This window comes from Cupressus sempervirens, chromosome 5 (assembly GCF_028749045.1).
Source record: "Cupressus sempervirens isolate cs-2001-9-10 chromosome 5, ASM2874904v1, whole genome shotgun sequence".
Classification (NCBI taxonomy): Eukaryota; Viridiplantae; Streptophyta; class Pinopsida; order Cupressales; family Cupressaceae; genus Cupressus; species Cupressus sempervirens.
The window spans coordinates 389,792,743-389,815,379 of NC_143122.1; the positions used below are offsets into that span (position 1 = coordinate 389,792,743).

General features: G+C 33.3%; 2 pseudogenes; one reads left to right on the forward strand and one right to left on the reverse strand.

The window, feature by feature from the left end:
• On the forward strand, nt 1-2,802 carry LOC149556427 (alpha-L-fucosidase 1 pseudogene; annotated as a pseudogene).
• Nucleotides 2,803-11,508: 8,706 nt separating this feature from the next.
• Nucleotides 11,509-20,923, reverse strand: LOC149556428 (alpha-L-fucosidase 1-like; annotated as a pseudogene).
• Between the last annotated feature and the right edge of the window lie 1,714 nt (nt 20,924-22,637).

Genomic DNA, 22,637 nt, shown 5'->3' on the forward strand with positions numbered 1-22,637 from the left:
ATGGTGAGAGTTCTGCTACTCTGGGCAATGTGTGTTTTAGTCTCTTGTTTTATACATGTTGGTTTTTCTAGTAATTTGAATGTTCCACCTCCTCTGCCGGTTTTGCCAGCGCCTACTGCAAATCAACTGAAATGGAAACAAAGAGAAATGATAATGTTTATACATTTTGGCATTGATACATTCACCAATAGTGAACGGGGAGATGGGAAAGAGAATCCTCAGTTGTTCAATCCAAATGGGCTCGATGCAAATCAATGGGCAACAGTGGCAAAAGAAGCTGGATTTTCCCTTGTTATTTTGACTGCCAAACACCATGATGGGTTCTGCCTCTGGCCTTCTCAGTACACAAATCAGTTGGTCAAAAGCAACCCATGGAAAGATGGAAAAGGAGATGTTGTGAAAGATCTATCAATGGTAGCAAAAGCCCAAGGTCTTGATTTTGGTGTTTATTTGTCTCCATGTGATCATTATGAGCCTTTCTATGGGGATGAATTGCAGTACAATGAATTTTATTTGGGGTAGTTGCAGGAACTCCTCACCGTGTAAGAGTTTTGAACCTTTGTGAAGAGTTTACATAATGCAAAAAGATGTGAAAAAGTTGTACTAATGTATGTTTTTTATTAGATAAACAAGTTTTACAGGGATCTTGAAATCCAATAGTTAAAACATAAAAGGCTGATAATAAGCGTGAAAGCCCAGCCAAAAGAAAAGAAAAGTTTAGAGGCTGATAATAAGCATAAAGCCAAAAAGTAGAGTTCTGAAAAAAGACCAGGAAAAAAGACAAGTAATACCACGTCCTAAAACCAGAACAAAAGCCAAAAGACAAAGGAAAACAAAAGAATAGGTGAGAGTTATTCCTCACTCTTTCACTCCAACTCTTGCATAACCTGAGCAGCCTCAAAGGCTAGTTGATTCTCCTCCGCTTCCAGCTGTTGCGCCCTTTGGTACCCCTGGTCCTGTTTGGGAGTGGTGTTGTCCTCTGCAGAGTTGTCCTCCGTTCTGGCTTCATCCCTGTCTTTTCCTTCCTCATCATCCTGCATTTCTCTGTCTTTGATCCAGCCCGTAAGAGAGATGATGTTTTTGTTAATGGAGCTTAACAAAGAGAACATCTAATTCGCAAGGTTGTGATTGTAGTTCTCCAGGTTGTGTATCCTTCTTTCAGCTAGAGTGAGCCTGTCAGCCGAATCCGTCCTCCTATTAGCATCCATCCCATTCCTTGTTGCCTCAATATGTCTCACTTGATCTTTGACCTCCTCCAGCTCATGGAAAAGCCATTTGATTGTACTAATGTATGTTTATTGCATATGATTTTCTTGTATGACTTTTGTGACAAATATTAACATTCCTTAGTATAGTGTTCTAAGGATTGGATTGATAGGGAAGGGTGTCTATCTACACATTTTAAGATGGTGTACTTATTGAGACTAAAGTGTATGCCAGATTTTGACAAAAATAAATTGTGGTCTTCATAGTTTGAGAAATATTTTTTCACTTCTTGGTATTAACAAAACTCCTTGAAGCGTTATCAAAGGTTCAAAAAATGGACATTTTAATGTAATGCTTGAAACCCATTCAAAAATGTACCAATATTAACTCACTCACAAATGTCATATTTGTGGACAAATGTTCAAGTCGTTGTCCCCAATGTCTTTATAGATGTGCACAAATAGATCAATTACCAACCAAAAAAGCAAATCATAATCAATTATTGGTATATGTGAAAATTTCAATCCAATATATATTGTGCATGCTCTTATTGAATCAGTGATTGTAAATAAATGGCAGGTATGGTCTCATATCAGAGGTATGGATCGACAGATTCAAAGGAGATAACACAAAAATGATATACCACTTCCCCATGTGGTTTTCCATTGCCAAAGAATTACAGATACATGCAAATGTATTCTCAGATGCAGGACCAGACATCAGATGGGTGGGAAACGAAAATGGTACAGAAGGATTAACATCTTGGTCCACCATTAACGGATCTTCCTACACCTTTGGCCAAGGCGTTAAAGAGTAAGACAACCCATTTCAAACCTCCTCTGTTTTGAAGTTTATTAAAACTAAACAACAATGTGGGTTTAATGGGTTTAATTCCCTGCAGGTATTTGAAAACTAGAGATCCAAATGGAATGGATTGGAAACCTCCAGAATGTGATGTATCAATCAGAAAAGGCTGGTTTTGGCACTCTGATCAGGAACCCAAATCGCTAAGCCAATTGTTGGACATCTATTACGCTTCAGTGGGGAGAAATTGTGTTCTTTTGCTCAACGTTCCACCAAACACAACAGGCCTTTTCTCTAAAGAAGATGTGGAAAGATTAATGGAATTCAAAAGGGCAATAAATACCATTTTTTCTAATGATCTGGCTTCTTCTTCTTCTTATGTGACAGCAAGCAGTGTGAGAGGGGAAGCCTTCAGCCCAAACAATGTATTGAACAATGATATATGGACTTATTGGGCACCCAAGGTTTTTGGAAACAACAATCAATCTCATTGGATTGAGTTGAAAAATGATGTTCAAAGCTATTGAGTTTAACGTTGTAAGGATTCAGGAAACCATAGTGATGGGGCAATGGGTAATAGAATAGGGGGTTTATGTATTAGATGATGATGAGAATAAAATGATGCTTGTGAGTAATGGGACTACAATTGGTTACAAGAAACTTCATAGACTTGAAAAGTCTGTGAAAGCTACCAGAGTTTTACTAGTGATTTCGAAGTACAAAGATAATGTGCCCATTATTTCTTCTTTTGGCCTGCATTTTGATCCATTTTACAATGGGCTTTCACAGTAACATTTTTAATGGAAGCTTGTTTTTCTTCCTAAGTTGTGTGAGTAAAGAAATTTTGATTTGTGCTACAAGTCCTTGATTGAACAAATAAATTCTTTGAAGCTTTACATGTTGCCTTTATAAGTCTTCGAACATGCCTGGATGCTAGGAATATTTATGGGTTTATTTTAGACGAGTTATGTATTTTACCAGTTATATTTATAATTACGAATGAATCTTAGTTTAATATAGTGCAATAGGTTTGTTTAATATTTCTTGAAAGTAAATTGTCAGGTTCTTAGGTAAATGAAGTGTTATATATCTATTTAATATAATTTTCATGAGTACATGTTATTGTGAACAAATAATTTCAAATCAATAAACTTGAGTTTAGAAACCACGTGTTAGCAACAAGATGCACGATTACATTGTATAGATCATTGCATTGTATATATCATTTTATCACATTTTAAGTAGTAGACTTCATTGTATAAAGCTCCATGGCTTCTTGTCTAATGGTTGATGAGACTTCATTGTATAAAGCTTCATGGCTTCTTGTCTAATAGTTGATGAGTATAGCCTTTTGTGAATGTGGAGGCATGTGGATCAATTAGTAGTTGATTCATTGGAAAGTACATCAATATGGATGGGTGTGTATGTACGGTGGCTATTTTATTCATAAATAGATTAATAAAGTTGGGTTGAGCATCCTAATTGTTTGGGCTTTCTTTGTGTCTTTGTGAGTTGTACTAGATCAAACTATATTAGTCATTGCTTCATCCACCCAAATTAAGCGGAACCAATAGGCTATCTAGGAAACAAGTTATACTAAGGGCCTTACTTATAGGTTTGAAAGGTGATTGACTTGGCCAATGCTCAATTGTGAAGAGTATTTAATGCACCTCAAACTATAGTAGGTGTTTTTCCCATTTCACAACACAATCAAGTACAAGACAAGTGTTTGATATGTATATATAGAAATATGGTGAAACACTCCTATCCTGCTAAATAATTAATTCCCATAGAAAAGGAATGCTAGGAAATTAAACATGATGCCTTGGATCTCACCCATTTTTAATGCATGTATAAATTTTTAAATATAATCAATTAGCATGAGATCTACAATATAATTTTTTAAAGAAAATAAGTTATAATTAATTATATTGACATTATAATTAAACTTTTAAAATAATTTTTACATTACCAATAATCACATGATAGAAAATTACTTATCATTACACATAAATTACAAGTAATTTCTAATAAATAATAATCACAAATAAGTACATCATGGGTCATGAATCAATCTTATTAGCAAAAAAAATTTAAATATCTAATGTTTTTGGTATAAAAAAATTAAATATCTAATATTTTTTATATTAAAAGTTTATAGTAACTAAACCATTCAAATGGAACACAACCCATTCTTTGGATGATGCATAGGCACATATAAAAATGAATCAAGAAGCACAGTAAAGGACATTGAAGAAGATACATGAAAAACAATTTTATTGTAAAGGAAAACCCCTATTTGTTTGATTGCTCATATAACATGAGAGGATATATTATAAAGGGGTAATTGTAATGAATATTCAAAGTACTTAAATACACTATCACATTTCATATTTCCTTTACCTTGAACAAATATACCAGGCAACAAATCCACTTAAGAAAAGTGTGGATATTTAATAAAAAAGATAGTATGTTTATTACTAAAAGTTTATATGTGAATTAGATAAATAGCTTTCAGCAAAGAAAAATTAATATTATAGCTCAACATACTTGGACTCACAATTCCATGAAAATAATAATGATAAGGGAAGATATTAACTAAATGAAGGATTATTGAAATTCTCAAATTTGTCCTACATATGTCTACCATAAGGGGTATGATAAAGGTTGGAGCATCATAAGCAAAGGGAAGATAAGTGATCAGATTTAAGGTAAGAATACTTTGATTTTTAGGTGCCTTTTAACATTATTCATAGATATTATCATAAAATTATATATGTGTTTATTAATTGAGATTAATGAACATATAATATATAAATATAATTAAGTGTATTAATTTTGTTTTGTTCTTGTATACTAATAAATTTTTTATATGAAGAATAAGAGAAATTTGATAGCATTGTGTTAATCTATAGGGTTCACACCATGGAGATTGATAAGACTCAAAGCATGGGGTATGCGAGATGTTAAGATCTCCATTTGACCACCATGGCTAGGAATCGATGGATAGTCTCCATGTGCCAAAATATTTTGATGATCTCAACAATTGCATATGTGATTGGCCTTGGATAGAGGATGTCCCCTCCAAAAAGAATGTTAAGGGATGCGCTCCCGAAAAGATAATGAGGTAGCTATGAGCTAGGAAGCCCGATCTGGAGATGTCCTTAAGATTGGGATTATATTCAAGAATTGAATAATATAGTTAATTTTATTATTTTTGTGATGCTAACAATTATTCTACAAATTTTTCTTGTCCCAAACTAATCCTAATAGTGGGGACATTACAAAGCCACATTGAATTCAATAAAAATGTGTATTATACCAAATTCATTCATAAAGGGGATTTAATATAACGAAATATGTAAAGTATTATATTGTTTTCTATCAAAGGGTCAAGGAATAAATTAATTAAGGGTTGGGATTAATATTGGAAGTTTTCTAAATGGATGGTGAAGGGCAGATTACATAGTTGGTATAAAAATTAAATATATAAACATTTTCATCTTATATAAATACACATGAAAAAAATTTACAAAACAGGAAGTTGAATATGTCATAAATCTCAGCAATATTTGCATCATATTTTAAGATTAAATACAAAATAAATAGAAAAAACCTAAATATACTTAAAAACCTAAATATACTTTTTTTAATAAATACTCAAAAAAATAGAAATGAAAATAGGTATAAAATACTTTGTTATTTGGTAGCTTCAGGCTAGAAAGTTAATGAGCACAAATCTTCCATTTACTTTTTTAACACTCATGATTCTATTCAGCACAGGATTGTTGGTATCCTACGGTTTCAGATAGGATCACTTCCTTTGACTTATCTTGGCATCCCTATTGCTGTTTCCAGGCAACCACGTCTCTTTTGGAAAAATTTGATTACCAAGCTTCAGGATAAGGTAAATCATTGGACTCATAGATGGCTTTCTACTACTGCCTGGGTTACTCTTCTTCAAGTTGTTATCCAAGCTCTTCCTACTTATCGAAGCATGGTTCACGCTACACCTATTTACTTTCTCAAGGAGTTTGATGCTCTTTCTCGACAATTCCTTTGGAGTGGTAATTTGCGTAGTACTAAATGGAGCTTGGTTAATTGGGCAACTATTTGTAGGCCTAAAAAGGAGGGTGGTCTTGGTCTTCGATCTGCTCTATTGAGTAGTCAAGCTTTGGCTGCTAAACTTTATTTGTGATGGTGCTCTGGACAACATCAACTTTGGGCTCGTATTATCACTCATAAATATTTTCATGGTGTTGATCCTTGCTCTGTTTTTGCACTTCCTCTTGAAGGTCGTGGCTCAATGGTTTGGCATACTTTGAAGACAGGTGTGATGTTGGTAAAGAGGGGTCTGTTTTGGATATGTAAAGGAGGTTCTCAGGCTTTGTTTTGGTCTGATGCTTGGGATGGATTCCCTTCCATTTTATCCATATACCCTCATCTTCAGCCTCTTTGTGACTCTTTTCTTGCCGCTGGATGGGATAAAGTGGCTCATTATAAGACTCCTTATCAATTGGGACCTGTTGTTGGTTACAGATGGAAGCATTCTTTTGATTGGCCTCCTGGAGGTACAGACATGGATCGTCAGGAGCTTTCTCAAATTCTAGCCTCTAGAGAGTGTTCTTCTTTGCTTGGTCCATATGTTTTGGCTTGGGGCGGTACCTTGTCTGGTAAATATCATGTCTCTGCTGGGTATCAGGAGATAACTAGACAATTATTTGGGGATGCTGAGGTCCCTTGGTGGAAGCAAGTTTGGAATAAAGTTTCTTGGTCCAAGTGCAATTTTTTCATATGGCTAGTGGCTCACAACCATTGTCTTACCTGGGATAATCTTTGTAAATGTGGATTTCAGGGCCCCTCTTATTGTGTTTTGTGTGGTAATGGAGAGGAGTCTATCTCCCATCTGTTCTTCCATTGCTCCTATTCTACTCAGATATGGCACCTTTGGTGGCACGGTTGGGGTTGCTCTTGTCGGCATGCTTCCTCTTTGCCTGAGTTCTGGGCCCGCTTGCGTACTGCTCCCTCCAAGTCTTCTTTTCTCCATGCTGCTTGGATTGCTGGCCCATATTTCATGCTTTGGCATATCTGGTTGGAGAGGAATCGTCGCATATTCCAAGATGTTCGGCTTGGTGTTTTGCATCTTTGGTGAAAAATATCACATTCTCTTTAGGAAACTATTCTTGTGAAGTGTGAGCTTGATGGGGGTATGGATCCGGTTGATCTTGCTATCTGTAATCGCCTCGATTTTCATCTGCAGGATGGGGCTGCAGCTCATAGGTTTCCTTCTATCTCCAGGCAACTTCACCATCAGAGGAAGGGTCGGGTTAACCGGGATGGGCACTGGACTCCTCCTCCCTGTGGAGTTCTGAAAATTAACACTGATGGCTCTTCCCATGGGAATCCTGGTCCGGATGGTATTGGCAGAGTGGCTCATTGTAGTTCTAGGGATGTTAAATTTTTCTTCTCAGTTCATAAGGGTGATTATACTAACAATCTCATGGAAGCTCAAGCTATTTTATATGCTGTGGAACAGTGTTGCTTGCGGGGATGGAGTAAGATTATCTGTGAGTCTAATTCCCAGGTGGTGGTGAACATGCTTTCGTTGCAAGAGCTTGAGGATGTTAGTTGGTAGCTGGCCACTGTTGTTAAGCAGATTCTTTTCTTCTCTTCCTCTTTTCAGTTCATTAGGTTCACATATATTCCTCGTGAATGGAATAGAACTGCTGATTGTTTAACCAAATGGGCATCTAGTCATGATCCGGGTTGGAATATTAGGGATAGGAGGCAACTGTCCTTTGAGATGGTGCAAGAATTTGATGATCTTGTTGCTCAGGATCGAGCTCCTTGTTGAGCTCTCCTTGTTGTATTCCTTTTTGTCTTAATAAATTTTTACCCCTCTTTTTGCAAAAAAAAAAAACTTTGTTTGTGTATATGATAAAATGAAGGATATTTAAAATGGAAGCCAATGTACAAAAAATACTATTAATAAAAATATTAAAATATTAAAATGAAAACATAATTGAACCTATACAACAAATTTTATAGAGTAAATCTTTGATAAACCAAACTGTAAGGAATTTTCAATCTATTATACGTACCCAAAATTAAATAGAACACAGATAAATAGAAAGATATACCATCAAATCCATACTTCTCCAACATTCATAACTCAACATCATTCTAAGAACCAAATACACCAATCCACATTTTAAATCTAAATCTAACATTTCAGTTTTACCGATTCCCAACTCCTTTTGCATTTTCATTAATCTAAATTTATGTAAATGTTTGGCAATGAAAATCGGTCAATACCAGAGTGCAAAAAGTAGTTGTAAAAAGTCATGTGCCTACCGAAATAATTGCAATTGTGTTGAAACTACTGTAATGGTGTATCTTTTTGTGAATTGTGTTTATTTGAATTGGATCGTCATCATTTTCCTAAACAAAATGTGTAATGTAACCACTATATTATTTATTTATATCATGTATATTTCTTACAAGTGTGTTTGATGCATAGATAAGTTTTCAATAATTAATTTATGTAAAATAAAAAATAAAATAGTGGCAATGAGAAAATGCACTCACCAAAATTACATAATCCATCTTATATTCAGCATAGATCCATTTTTACATTCTAGGAAATCAATAGTACACTTCTACTTTAACCTCCAATCTATTGAGTGAAAAAAATAAAAAAATGATCAATTTTTTTAATAATAAATTCACTAAAGATGATCCGTACTAATAAAATTGCTTAAATGTTTTAAATTTGAGAAGATATTTAACTAATATGTGAAATTTTTGTTTTTTTTTTTCAATCTTTGCAAAAAGTAATTTCTGTAAAAAAAATCAAAATAGTGGCAATAAGAAACTGCACTCACAAAAATTACATAATCCATGTTATACTCAACATACATCCATTTTTTTCACCAAATTTCTCTATTTTAGCATAGCAAGAGAATGTTTCCACAATAGGCATCAACTTGTGAAATACAATGATGAGCTTCCATGTCTAGTGCAATGATAAATCATATCCAACCTTCTTGACCCTAATGATGTAATTATCTTTCTTTTAAAATGTAAAATTCTAATATTTTAAACAACAATATAAAATTCTTTTGTTCCATAAAACATACGCACCAGTCAAGCAAAAAGAAGACATGTGAGAATGAATAATATGATTAAAAGAGATCTTAGATTTTTTTATTTTTATTTTTTAAGTTTGATTGCAAGTTTCATCAGACTAGATTTTTTCTCACTATGGTATTCACCCTATAAAGTAAATTCCCCTAAATTTCACTGGTGTTTATTTCAATCAAACCATATTGAAATACAATGCAATGGTGTGAGGCTACAACACCTCATGCTAAAATTTTTGGAATATAGTATTTGAATATTAGTGTATTTTATAGTTTGATTGATTTCAAATTCTAGAAGGGCTATTATGTATCAGAAAGTTTTACCTTAATTTATGAATTTTTTTCCTCTAGCATTCTTTTGTCCACTCAGCAATGGTTTCTTTTAAAACCATTCAAGCAATGTTGGCATTTCAGAGGTCCGTTAGACCATTTTGATGTTATTGGTTTGTCAAAGGCCATTGGTTGTTGTTGCTTGTATGGAGCCTCTTCATCCAATGCATCAATTTACTATGCCCCTCCCTAATGTTTCCAGTTTTTTAACTTCTCCAGAGATAATTATGGGGAGTGGGGGTGCGGGGAACTTCCATACCAGGTGGACATGGTGACTTGGTTTCATTAAGGACATTGTTTGAAAGTGTCAGATTCCTCAATTTCTTGAGCCTTCCAATACTTGTTGGGATCTCAAACCTGAACTAGATAGTTTAGCTCCCTTAGATCTGCCAATCATGAGAATGGGGTCTCTGAGTTTGTTTTTAAAATTAATATAAATCATAGATCATGCTTCTCCACAATTATGAATTGTTTAAAAAGTGGTTTGTTTGCTTTATAAAGAAATGCTTTGAGCGAAATAGATCATTTTAACCATTATTATTTTATTTTTTATGACAGATAATATGGTATTTCAGAGGCCATGGAACTTCATCAACTAGTCCTCTTATTATTAATGGTGCTCGTTGTGCCCATATTCGTAGATCTAGAGACTAATCTCCTGCAATCTAACTGTAGCACTTTCGAGACCAACAACATCACTGTCTTTCAACATAATTTGAATATCAGTTTTGCATCTATTCTTCAAGTGGTGGCTTCATCTAGTTTTGCCATGAAAGAGCAACTCATGGGCTCAGACCCAGTTTACATGTTGGCTCAGTGCATGCAGGAAGAAACCTCATCAAACTGCATCGAATGCATCACAACTGCACAGAACTGCTCTTATCTTTGCAGAGGAAGAATAATCTATGACGACTTCTTTCTGTGCTATGAAAATTATAATTTTTATACAGAGGCTAATGCTGATGAAAATTCACAGTTCTATGAAAGCCAAAGTATTGGAAATAAGGATGAAGCTCATTGGTTTTTTTACACAAGTAAAAGTTTTTTAATGCATCTTTGCACTTCAACTCCAAGAATGAGTAATTTCTTTGCCACGTAGTTTGAATATAGACTCCAATGGAATACAACAATATATGGGCTTGCCTGGTGCCTGAAATATCTTAGCAGGGAAGGGTGTGTGAATTGCTTAAACATTACATAGACAATAATAGATGGATGTTTATCTCAGTCGGAGGGACGTACTATGGGTGCAGGCTGCTCTTTGCAATATGCAACATACCCTTTCTTTCCAGTCAACGTCGCTTCTGACCTTGATCAATCTTCATCTACAGGTTGGAAAATTTTAAACCAAATTCTTTTAGGGAAGGTGTATATTATTACAAATCTATCTAAATGTAAATTGGTTATCTAGCATTTCTAGATCCATTCAACAATTGAAGTCATTGCAAGAACTGAAAATGGGGAAATTCTTGCAAGGCCTAGTTGCGCAATGGGCGAAACCTGGAAAAACCATCTTCTCATGCTAGATCTCTATGTTAATAATCTCAATGGCCATTCCTTTCCACCATTAAAAGATTGAGTTTCTTGCCTGATTTTATAAAGCATAGGAAATGATGAGCTTAAGATGGTTCAGTGCAACATACCATTGTTATTGACACAGATCATAATGGACAAGATTTAGGTTAGATTTTTCTCATTATAGATTTTAAGATTGTCTCATATCAAATCATAATGGAAAAGATTTCTTGAAGATTTTTCTCATTATGAAAGTGGATGCAGGAATCAAAAACTGATGGCCCAGCTCATTTGTACATCTCAAGACGTAACATCAAGTGATTGTAAAGAAAGAGCAATAGAAAGGTGAAGTATTGTATGATATGTTTTTAGATGATGAAAAAACTACTGCTGAAGATGGTATACGATGATGGTATAGGCGAGTGAAGATGGTTTTCAGGTGTGTGAGACAACTTCCGATTGTAGGCAATCCCAAAGGGAAAGCCTATTGGCTAACTAAAAACACCATATTTTATTTCCCTCGATAAAATGGATCAAAATGTAACCCAAATGATGAAATGAGAGGAGTTCCACCTTTGCATTTCCAAATGACAAGCATAACCTTGGAAGATTTCACAAGGCATTTTCAATCTATCAAGATTCGTGTACCCAATTGTAGTCCCATTACTCATAAGCATTGTTTTCTTCCCATCAATACCAAATGCATAAACACCATATTTTATCACCCTTTGCCCAAGTCCAATGGCTTCCTAACTTCTTTGCTCTCCAAACATATCCAACTTACTTTTTTGTTGTTTTTTTAATTCTTGGGTGCCTAGTAAGTCCAAAGATCGTTGTTCAATACATTGCTAGGATTAAAAGTTTCCCCTCTCACATTGCTTGCTATCACATAAGAAGAAGCAACTAAGTCCTTTGAAAAAATGGTTTTAATGGCCTTTGTGAATTCCATTAGCCTTTCTACATCTTCTTCAAAGATGAGCCCTATTGCATTTGGTGGAATTCAATAATGTGAGTGCAGAGCTGTGATGCAGAGCCATGATGTCATGATGTAGAGGCAACAATCTTCTATGTAAGTGAGTGTGGAGCCATGATGTAGAGTCGTTGCAACCTTGAGCGCTTGTAGCCCAACACTAATTTGATCTGGTATAGTCAGTGCTAAATGTCCTCATCCCTATGTGTCTCTCCTAAATCGGATCTATGAGCTGGAGTGAGCCAGTGTAGAGCTGTGATGGAGAGTTGGCTTTTGTTGAGATAGTTCTTTTCTGTCTTTTCTGTTGCTGTATTACAGAGTTGTTGCCTTAGATGTCATGATGCAGAGTTGTTGTAGCCCTAGTGTGAATCATGAATGATCATTAAAACATTCATTTTTATATAGATTCTGTTGGTTTTTTCTCATTTCCCTAGCCACTATTGCAGAGTCATTCCTTCTCTTTGCAATGCTCTACTATGTTGGGATCTTCCTCGTTGGTCTTCTTTGTTGTTGTCTCTTATTGTTAAGGTGAGTCCACTCATCCGCTGCCATACCCTAGCTATCCGTCGTTGGTCCCTAACTCGAACGGGAAAAGAACCATTGGTGCACTGGTGTCTACGGGTTGTTTGTAAATAGTTTGATAGATTGCCAGTTGAAAGTTGTGTAACAAAATCATCCAGGGGAGGGGACATTTCCTAGACGAGTGGAAGTTTATCCATCTATACTAGGGATACCCAATCTGATCAAGTCACATTCCAATAAATAGTTGCTCGCTTGACAAAAATGGAGACTACACACAAGGCCTTACAAGACACAACTCTTTCGTCATCCTCACTCTCTCTTAGTCTCAGTGATAGGTTGATTAAGGTTGAAGCTAAGAATCAATCTCTTTGGGGTACTGTGTAGTCCATATGTGAGACACTTTTAGAAACACTGACTGGTTTGAAGAGTCAACTTGACTACCATATGAAAAAGAACTTGGATGTACCTATAAAGCTAAGTACAACTAATATGGATATTGCTCAACTCAAACTTCAAATGATTAATTTGTAATTGTCTAATATCGACCAATTGAGGAAGAAATAACTTGAACTCCACAACAAACAATCCTACTTGAAAATTGAAATTGAAAAATAGTTGAAATCATGGGCATCTATTTGAAACAACCCCATCTCCACTTCCACTTCTCTCCTTGGAGTGGAGAATCTAGTCCAAACTAAGATAGTAGATGAAAGGGTCAGGCATGCCAGTGAGGTCAACTTGCGAGTTCGTGGTCTTTCTCTTCCTTCTTCTTCTTCTTCTTCTTCTTCAAAGCCTCTTGTAGTGGGTTACTCTTTCCTCAAGGACTAATTGGACATCACACTAGACTATGCCTAGGTTGGGTATGATAGTACCCTTTTTATTTGGTTCCTCTCAAATGTCGACCGCCTTTAGGTTCTTAGGGCAAAGAGGAAGCTTTTCCCTCTCTCTGCCAAGATTTATCTTGATTAGGATCTTACTAGATCACAAGTGACAAAACTTAAGCAGGCTTGAGTTCTTATTATGGCTTCCTGCTAGGAGGGTAAGTGGACAGTGATCAAAAACCTCAATGCGGTGATTTGAGACACTTTTCCTACAGGTTGGGAGTTGAGGTTAGCCTCTAAGGCTAATTGATGTGCACAGTCTATACAACTTTGCAACACACATATCTTTGCTCCCTCACTCTCTCTGTCTCTTCTTCATCTGTTGCTTGACTTTGTTCTTGTTCTTTTGTGAATATCAGTTGGTGTTCTTTTATTAGTACCATTAGGTGTTCTATCTAGTTCTATCTTATTGGTTGTAAGCTTTCAGTCCCATAGACTGGTGTTGTGGTCTCTCGTTGGACATTAATATATTTATCTTATCTTATCTATCCCGACTGAATTATAATACATATCCAAAAATTTGTTTAGCAGTTTGGGTTTCTAAAATAGATGCCAAAACCAACCTTTTCTAATGGATACATCACATTCTATAGGAACCCAATCAGTTTCATATGGGTCTCCAGTGTTCAAATACCTACAGTGAAAAAAAAAACAAGAATTTATTTTACATTTAGTACTACAGTATATTTGCAGAGGAAAAATGGAATTTTTTTTTTGGGGGTTGATATGAAATACCCTTCAATGGAAAGGTCTCCAATCTTCAAGGTCGAAGATCCATTGATGGTAGACTACAATGTTGAACTTGCACTCCCATTTTCATTTCCCACCCATCTGATGTCTAGCCCTGCATCTAAGAATATGTCTGCACATATTTGTAATTCATTAACCATAGCAAACAACTTGGAAAAAATAAAATTCATTGTGGTGTTATCTCCTTTAGCTCCATCAAACCATACTTTTGATATGGGGTCATACCTGCAATTAGTGTATCGGTCTTAAAACATCAAAAAAATAAATGAAAATTTTCGACTTGGTGGCTTAAGCTTTCATGTTTAACTATAATTTTAGAAACTTTTCACTATGTGGGTATTGAGTTCAACACTTTTAAATGACCACTTTTTGATCCTTCTACAATTGATAATCTCTACAAGGAATTTCCTTAATACCCAAAACTTGAAAAATACTTTTTAAAGCTATCAACTAACATACAAGACAACAATTTTATTTTGTCAAAATCTCACTCATAGTTTAAACTCAATGAATATACAATGTTAAAATAAAATATGTTGATAATAGTACTTCTCCATATCAATACCAATCCTTAAAATAGTAGGAATTTTTTTTTAAAAAATTGATATGATAGCTATCTTGTCCAACTCCACCTATCCATATAGCGTTCAAAAGTTCCATAACCAACAATCAAAGTTAACTTTAAGAAAAACAAATACAATATGGATTCACTTTAGTAGAATAATAATATAAGATATTCATATTTATAGTATAGAAATAGAAATAGAAAATTATTGAATCAATATTTAAAAAAATAAAGGTGTACATAGAAAAGAGGCTAAACTTGGGCCACCCTTAAACAATATCACACATTAAGAAATAAATTAAGCTTGGATAAATAAGTCAAATTTGATTATTTAACACTTTTAGCCTTAGTATGCGATGTTTAAGCCATCTCCAAAACTTGTTATTGATTAACTGCAAACTACAAATTACATTGGATATCTGAGAAATCACTTATACTATTAAAACTATGGAGAAGAAGTGGAGTAGCAATTTCACATAGATTGAATATTAGTCACAGAAGCAATACAAGAAAATTGTTTGTAGTAAACAAACATTTTATAGATTTTCCACATCTTTTTGCATTATGTAAACTCTAACCTTATGAGGAGCTCCTGCAACTATCCCAAATAGAATTCATTATATGGCAGCTCTTGGCCATAGAAAGCCTCATATTGATCCCATGGAAACAAATACACAACAAAATCAAGGCCTTGGGCTTTTGCAATCATTGATACATCTTTCACAACATCCCCTTCTCCATCTTTCCACTAGCTTCTCTTCACAGAATGATTTGTATACTGAGAAGGCCCGAGGCAGAATCGATCATGGTGTTTGGCAATCAAAATAACAAGGGAAAATCTAGCTTCTTTTGCCACTGTTGCCCAGTGATTGGCATCAAATCTATTTGGATTGAACAACTATAAGAACTGCCCATACAAAATAGGTTCCACATCATCAATCTCCATAAAAAAGAGGAAAAGTCTACAAGAGTCAAAGTTAATATACCCACTGACTGGTCAATGAAAATATTTAGATTTAAAAGGATAAAAGAATATATATGTGTGTGTGTGTGTGTGTGTGTGTGTGTGTGTATATGTATATATACACACACATATATACATATATATATATATATATATATACATATGTACATATATATGTATATGTATATATTTATATATGTATGTATATATGTATGTATATATATAGATATATATACATACATATATATACATCTATATATATATATATATATATTTGTATATATATATATATAGATGTATATATATATGTATATGTATGTATATATATATGTATATGTATGTATATATATCTATATATATACATACATATATACATATATACACACATACATATATACACATATATGTGTGTGTGTATTATATATATATGTATATATACATATATGTATACACACACACACACACACACACACACACACACACACACACACACACACATATATATATATATATATATATATATATATGTTTGTATGTATGTATGTATGTATGTATACACACACACACACACCCATATGAATAACATTGTTCAACAAATCCAACAATTGACTAATCTAGTATATTTGGAATGTTTTGAACATGGTGGACTAGTTGATAAGAGCTCCAAAACTTGCTCAAGAACATATAAGGTGAGAATATTGTAGGAGTGCTTTACCACCCTACCACAAAGTTGTTAAGCTTCCCTAGAATCTTTCCTGACATGAAAGATACCTAGCCCGACAACAAGGAAGTCTAAACAAGTAAAATTAAGAAGAGTAATGGAATTGTGACTACTAAATACATCCATGTCCAAATTTTAAATAATATGTTTATGGGCATGCCCACCCTACATCTCCCCATTTGACTTCATTTCATACACATGAAAACACAAAATGGATATCCACCAGGTATAGTCACAATGGAAAAATAATAAAATACACTACCACAAGCAACCACAATAGAGATATCTTTAATATTTTCAATAAGGACATAATTCACAACCATAACCAATAATGATAATAACTAATGCAAAGAAGTATTTTAGTCAAGCACAATTTCAAATAAATAGTGACCCTTAGCCACAAAATAGATCATGAAAATACTACCCCTCTTGTAGCAACTTAATTATAAGAATCTAAATGAAAAGATCATTTTTAGTTTATCAATGAAGATAAAGACTAACATTCAAACAAATACCCAACATGTGGGACAAATTTTTCTCCCATTTCATGCATACCCTAGATACTCACTACCCAAAAAAATAACAATTAGATCCTTCATTAAATCACTAGTATTCAATCCTTACTTAAAAAAATCCCAAATATCAATTTCTATAGACTTTGGGCCCCCTTCCCACTTGGACTACTTAACAAATCTAACAAAACAACCATGTAATGAAAGTTAGAACACCCAACCATTTTTTTCCCCTTATGGAATGCATCTTCCTTATTACATTTAAAAGGATAATGTTTATGCTTATAGTGCTGAGACAATTCACATATTTCACATTAAGACACTAGGAATGGTTCTAAAGGGAAAGTATTTCTAATCTCTTTATTGTACTCTAAAAAAAAATCTACGTAAATAAGCCTATCTATAATGGTAGTTTTCATAAATAATTTTGATAATAGGGATAGAAAAATTCTTCTTTCTTATTGTTTAAATCCATGTCCATATGCTAATTTATGGGGAGGAAGTAAAAAAAAAACATTTCCTTGCAAAAACTCTCTAAACAAAACTAATGCTTCCCTCATCATAATAATACTTAAATTATGATTTAATACTCATAATTACATCCACAATAGTCCGCCTAAGATATAAAATGTTGAAGGTCAATTTAATTAATAAAAAAAGAAAAACCATAGATCAAATTTCCATAAATTATATTTTCAAATAGTTTAGGAGAGAAAATAACCTAAGAAACCCCTTCCATCGACCTTCAATGTTTATTATTTTTAGAAGCAAATTTTCTCCCAAGAATTATCTCAACAACTCTAATTGATAATAATTCTCAATCCGGTTATGAAAATAAAACTAGCTTGATCATTAGAAAGAGAATTAATCTACAAACCGCTCAAATAAATGTCTTCAACATTTATCTTTACTACCTAATTTTTAAGATAATGAAATCAAAATCTTACTATCATTTACAAAAATTCATCATCTAGTCTAATGAAGATAGAGATGACTTTCTTACTATCATTCAAATAGATATTAGAAAGAGTTTTATTTTAATTAAAAATACACCTAACCTAATATGTAATATATCCATCTATAGAGATTACACTTACATGAGTTATAACAAACAAAAAGAAAGTAAAAACTCTCCCATGCAAAACAAAAAGGAGAAACACAACCTATCAAGCCCACAAAAAAATTAAAACAAATTCAATGCAAAGGAAGTGCATTTTCTTGGATACATGAAATGATATATGAACAATAAATTTCAGTGTAAATCAAAGAGGAACCTAACAAACAATTTGGTCATTTCCCTTTGGTCCCTTGATTTTCCCTTCTGTCTCTCGTGCCTCCTATGTGTTTTGTCAATGGTTTGTTTTCATCCTTTTTAATCCCCAAAACATTCTTTTTATGGTCAACCAATGCATGAAGAAAAGAACAACGATGTTTCCATTTCAAACAATTTATTTTTAATAGTTTATTTTCATTAATTTGCAACTTACTATTTATTGTTTCAATTTTCTTTGTCTAATCGATTTACATATATAACTAAAAAAATGAGAGTGGGAGTTGACTAATCTATGTGTCAATGATACATAGATTTGTTCAGTTTGCTAAAAAGTGGGTTGCGACATCCTTCCCCACTTAAACAATGCAATGCATCATCTTGATGCAGTGGTATATATACAAATAATACCCAAGAATCTCACAATGTCAAGACTAATAATCGAACTTCCATTATTCACAATAATCAATGATATCAACAATATTAACTTTCATCAACTTAATAAGGACATCTTTTAATTTCCTTAAATAAAACCAATATTTTATTTAAATGAATTCAAATAAAACTAATGCATGGCCTCTCAAAAGAAAATTAACATATGTTAAAGTACACATAGTTTAAAGAAATACAAACACACACTTTAAGTAAGAAATCAATTATTTCAAGAATATTACTATGTGAGTGTGTGAATTCCTTTACCACTCTATAGTTTTGCAAGGTTAGACAACCTCTCTCTGACAATATTTCCCCTTTCTTATGATGTGGCATTCCCTATGTTGCATTACAGGAACAACATCAAAATATCATTCCATTATATATGATCAACTAAATCAAATATCAAATGAAATATCAAATCAATTGATTCTTTATCTCAATGATTCTCAAAATTAACATATTACCTTAAAATCACATTATATCAAACACATACCAGTGCTTATTTATCATACCATGCATTTGACCCCGCTATTAGGTACTTCATATCCACTTCCTGTCATACTCATATATATGCACTCAAAATACTTTTAGCTCATTCAGATTGTCAGAGGCTTAAATTTTAATGAGATCAATTTCGATTTCAAGATTCAAAACTTTTCACATCTAGCTCATGAGTAACATAGATAATCATGTGTATGTACCACCTAGCATGTGGTGTTCATAGGTGAGTAAGTATCCACATCAATAGGCCAATACACATGAGAACCTAATTAGGTAATGCAATCACATTACATGTATATCATCATCAATTGAATCATCGTGAAATATAATGACATCCACATACAACATCATCAATATAAGTTCATCAATATTTAATCATCATTATGCATACAAACACTAGCAAAATTTGACATCCAAATGTGTTTACATTAAAATACATCAACTAGCTCAAAACTAATGACATATATATGACAAGTAAATGAATGATATAAAGGCCGCATAGTCAAGTATATCAAGCAACATTGACCCAAATTTCTACATATTATTAGATAATTAAACTAAATTTGAACCGCACACATTGACCAAAGGTCTAAGTTGAATACATGACAAAGTTTATATAAACTGGAGTCCAAAAAGACAACTCAAATTGACCAAATTATCAATCGATATTTATTGATAAGGTTAAATCAATCAAATTATGTGTTAACAACTTCTTATAAAATAAGAGTTGCACAAGGTGGATTATGACATATAGATGGAACCAATACAAAATATTCTCGAAAATAGATACACTAAGGATCTATACATACCCTTTTACATTCTCACTAGAAGATTGCATTTCCATAAACTTACCACATATGCCAAAAAGCAAGTCAAGTCAAACTTCAAATGTCGACTACACATAGTCCAATCAATAATTAAATACAATATCTTCCAATTAATTTTGCAACTTCATTCTAGTTTTTGACCTTCATGTCGAAATGATAGATACAATAATAATTACATTTCATATGTGAATCATCAACCAAACTGATAAACACAAGAATAAACTCAAGATGTTGACATACACATTGAACTTCATTCCATTGTATGATTATATCAAACATAAATCAAAAGTTTCATACCTCAATGAGCATCATAGAAAATATCGACCTACGCATCAAACATAGAACAATAGGTACATCATAGAAGTATAATACAGTTTTATGCATAATTAAGAAAATCATCCACGTATGCTCACTAATCACCTGTAAGGATTAGTAAATAAACTTTTCTCATTCATGTGACCTAGGCCCTTATGTCCATCTCATCACCACAATAAAAATAAATTTGAGTACAACAATTGTTACAACTTATAATGATAAGCTTTCATACTATGCAAGTGTGCTTAACCAACATAAAAATTGTGATGTATGACCTTCTAATCATTTATTCATCACATAAAATATGGTTGAGGTTCTTTCCTAACCAACCATGAAGCCTTACACTTCCTTGGGATCCTACCTAACTCGTAGAATTCCCAATCCTACAATTCCTATGAGTCTTAACACAATACAAAAGACAAGAGGTATCTGGTGTAGCTGTGAAACAAATTAATTTCCACATATGTCTAAGTAGAACTAATCAGGGATATGGCAAGGATGATGGGACATAGGAAAGCATATTCAACAAACATACTCTGACATATGCACATAGCTTTGGCCAAACCATTTTAGTACTAGAGTTATACTGGCAGATAGAGTGGAAAAGAAAGCATCACTTCTATCGTATCCTTCCCTGTCTTGTCCACATTCAGCACCCCTCACCAGAAGGTAAGCTTTCCAAATCTCATACATAGTAAGTAAAATGAAAATCTCAATGCAAGAGGAAGAATGACATGTTCTTCACAATCTACTCTCTTATATATTCTATCAACATTCCATATTGAACATGACATAGATGAACACATTGCATCACATTACTAGCACCATAAAAACACACCCTAGCCACCTCAAGATCAAAGAAATATCAAAATCATGGTTCACAAAGTCCAAAATTAGAGAATAAAATCAATTGAAATAAAATTGAACATGGGTAACACTAGATAGATCATAGAAAATTTAGTGGCTAGGTGGTCATGCAAAACATAGAACATATAGACATTTCAAGCTAGCTCTTCATCACTCCAAAGTTCATGAAATTGAAAAATAACCTAACCAATTCAAATCCAATCCTTATAAAACAGAATGACTCTCACTAGTCATCAAGAGGGAGTAGATTCTTCACAACACCTTGCATCCAAAGAGTGCTATGAACATGACCAAACTTCAAAAAACATGCATTACATGCAATACATTTTGATAATTATATCTATTTCCTTTTGGAATCTTATGCATTCCTAAATTCAAAATGCAACATAAAATACTTTTGCAAACAAAATCTTTGTTCTTCCTACATATCATACTATGTTATTCCAAGAGTTTCGTGAAATCTAGTATCAAAAATCTTGCACCACATATGCATCAGTGTCACTTAACAATAAAATACATATTTTCATTTCTATCACAAGACAAGTTTGAAATTTTTGCAGGCACTCATAACCTAATGCAAAATTCAACCATCAATTAACTATCCATCTTTCCTTCTACATACAAAGAACAAGTAGTAACTTTTTAAGTGAAATCCAAGCAATATGTATATTTTGAAATCATAGGATTTCCATCCAAATTCAATCAAAATAGTCTAAGGTACTTAATTTATCAATCATTTTTAGAAGTCCCATTTTGACAATTTTTAAAAGAAGAAAAGATCCACCAAAAATTATCACATACACAAGGAGTAAAGTTTGATAGACTATTTGACTTCTATAATTCAAAAAAGAGCACCTCATCCCTTCATGTAAAGAGAAACCATAACAAGAAATTTTTTTAATCAGCCCAAGGAACCAACACATACATACATAGGCTAAGCTAGTTGAATCGACCTTGGCTTATAACTAAGCATAGTGAACTGAAGGTCCTAGAGTGGAACCTAGAGCTTTGATACCACATTTAAGAATTGCCCCTACAAAATTGCCACATCATCAATCTCCACAAAAAAGAGGAAAAGTCTACAAGAGTCAAAGTTAATATACCCATTGACTGGTCAACCATAATATTTACATTTTAAAAAATGAGAGTGGGAGTTGACTAATCTATGTGGCAACAATACACAGATTTTTTCAATTTGCTAAAAAGTGGTTGTGACAACAACTTAGGATTCTCTTTCCCATTTCCCCATTCACCATTAGTGAATGTATTGATGCCAAAGTGAATGACCATTATCATTTCTCTTTCTTACTATTTTAGTTGATTTGCAATTAGCACACCCGAAATTGGTAGAGGAGGTGAAACATTAAAATTACTAGAAAAAAAAACATGTATAAAACAAGACACTAAAATACAAATTTCCTAGAGTAGTAGAATTGTTTCCATATTAGAATTAGATAGAAAAAATCAATGATAGGAAAGGTTTTATATTAAATTGTTTATGAGAAAATAAGAAGAAGATATGAATGAAAATGTTGTTAAT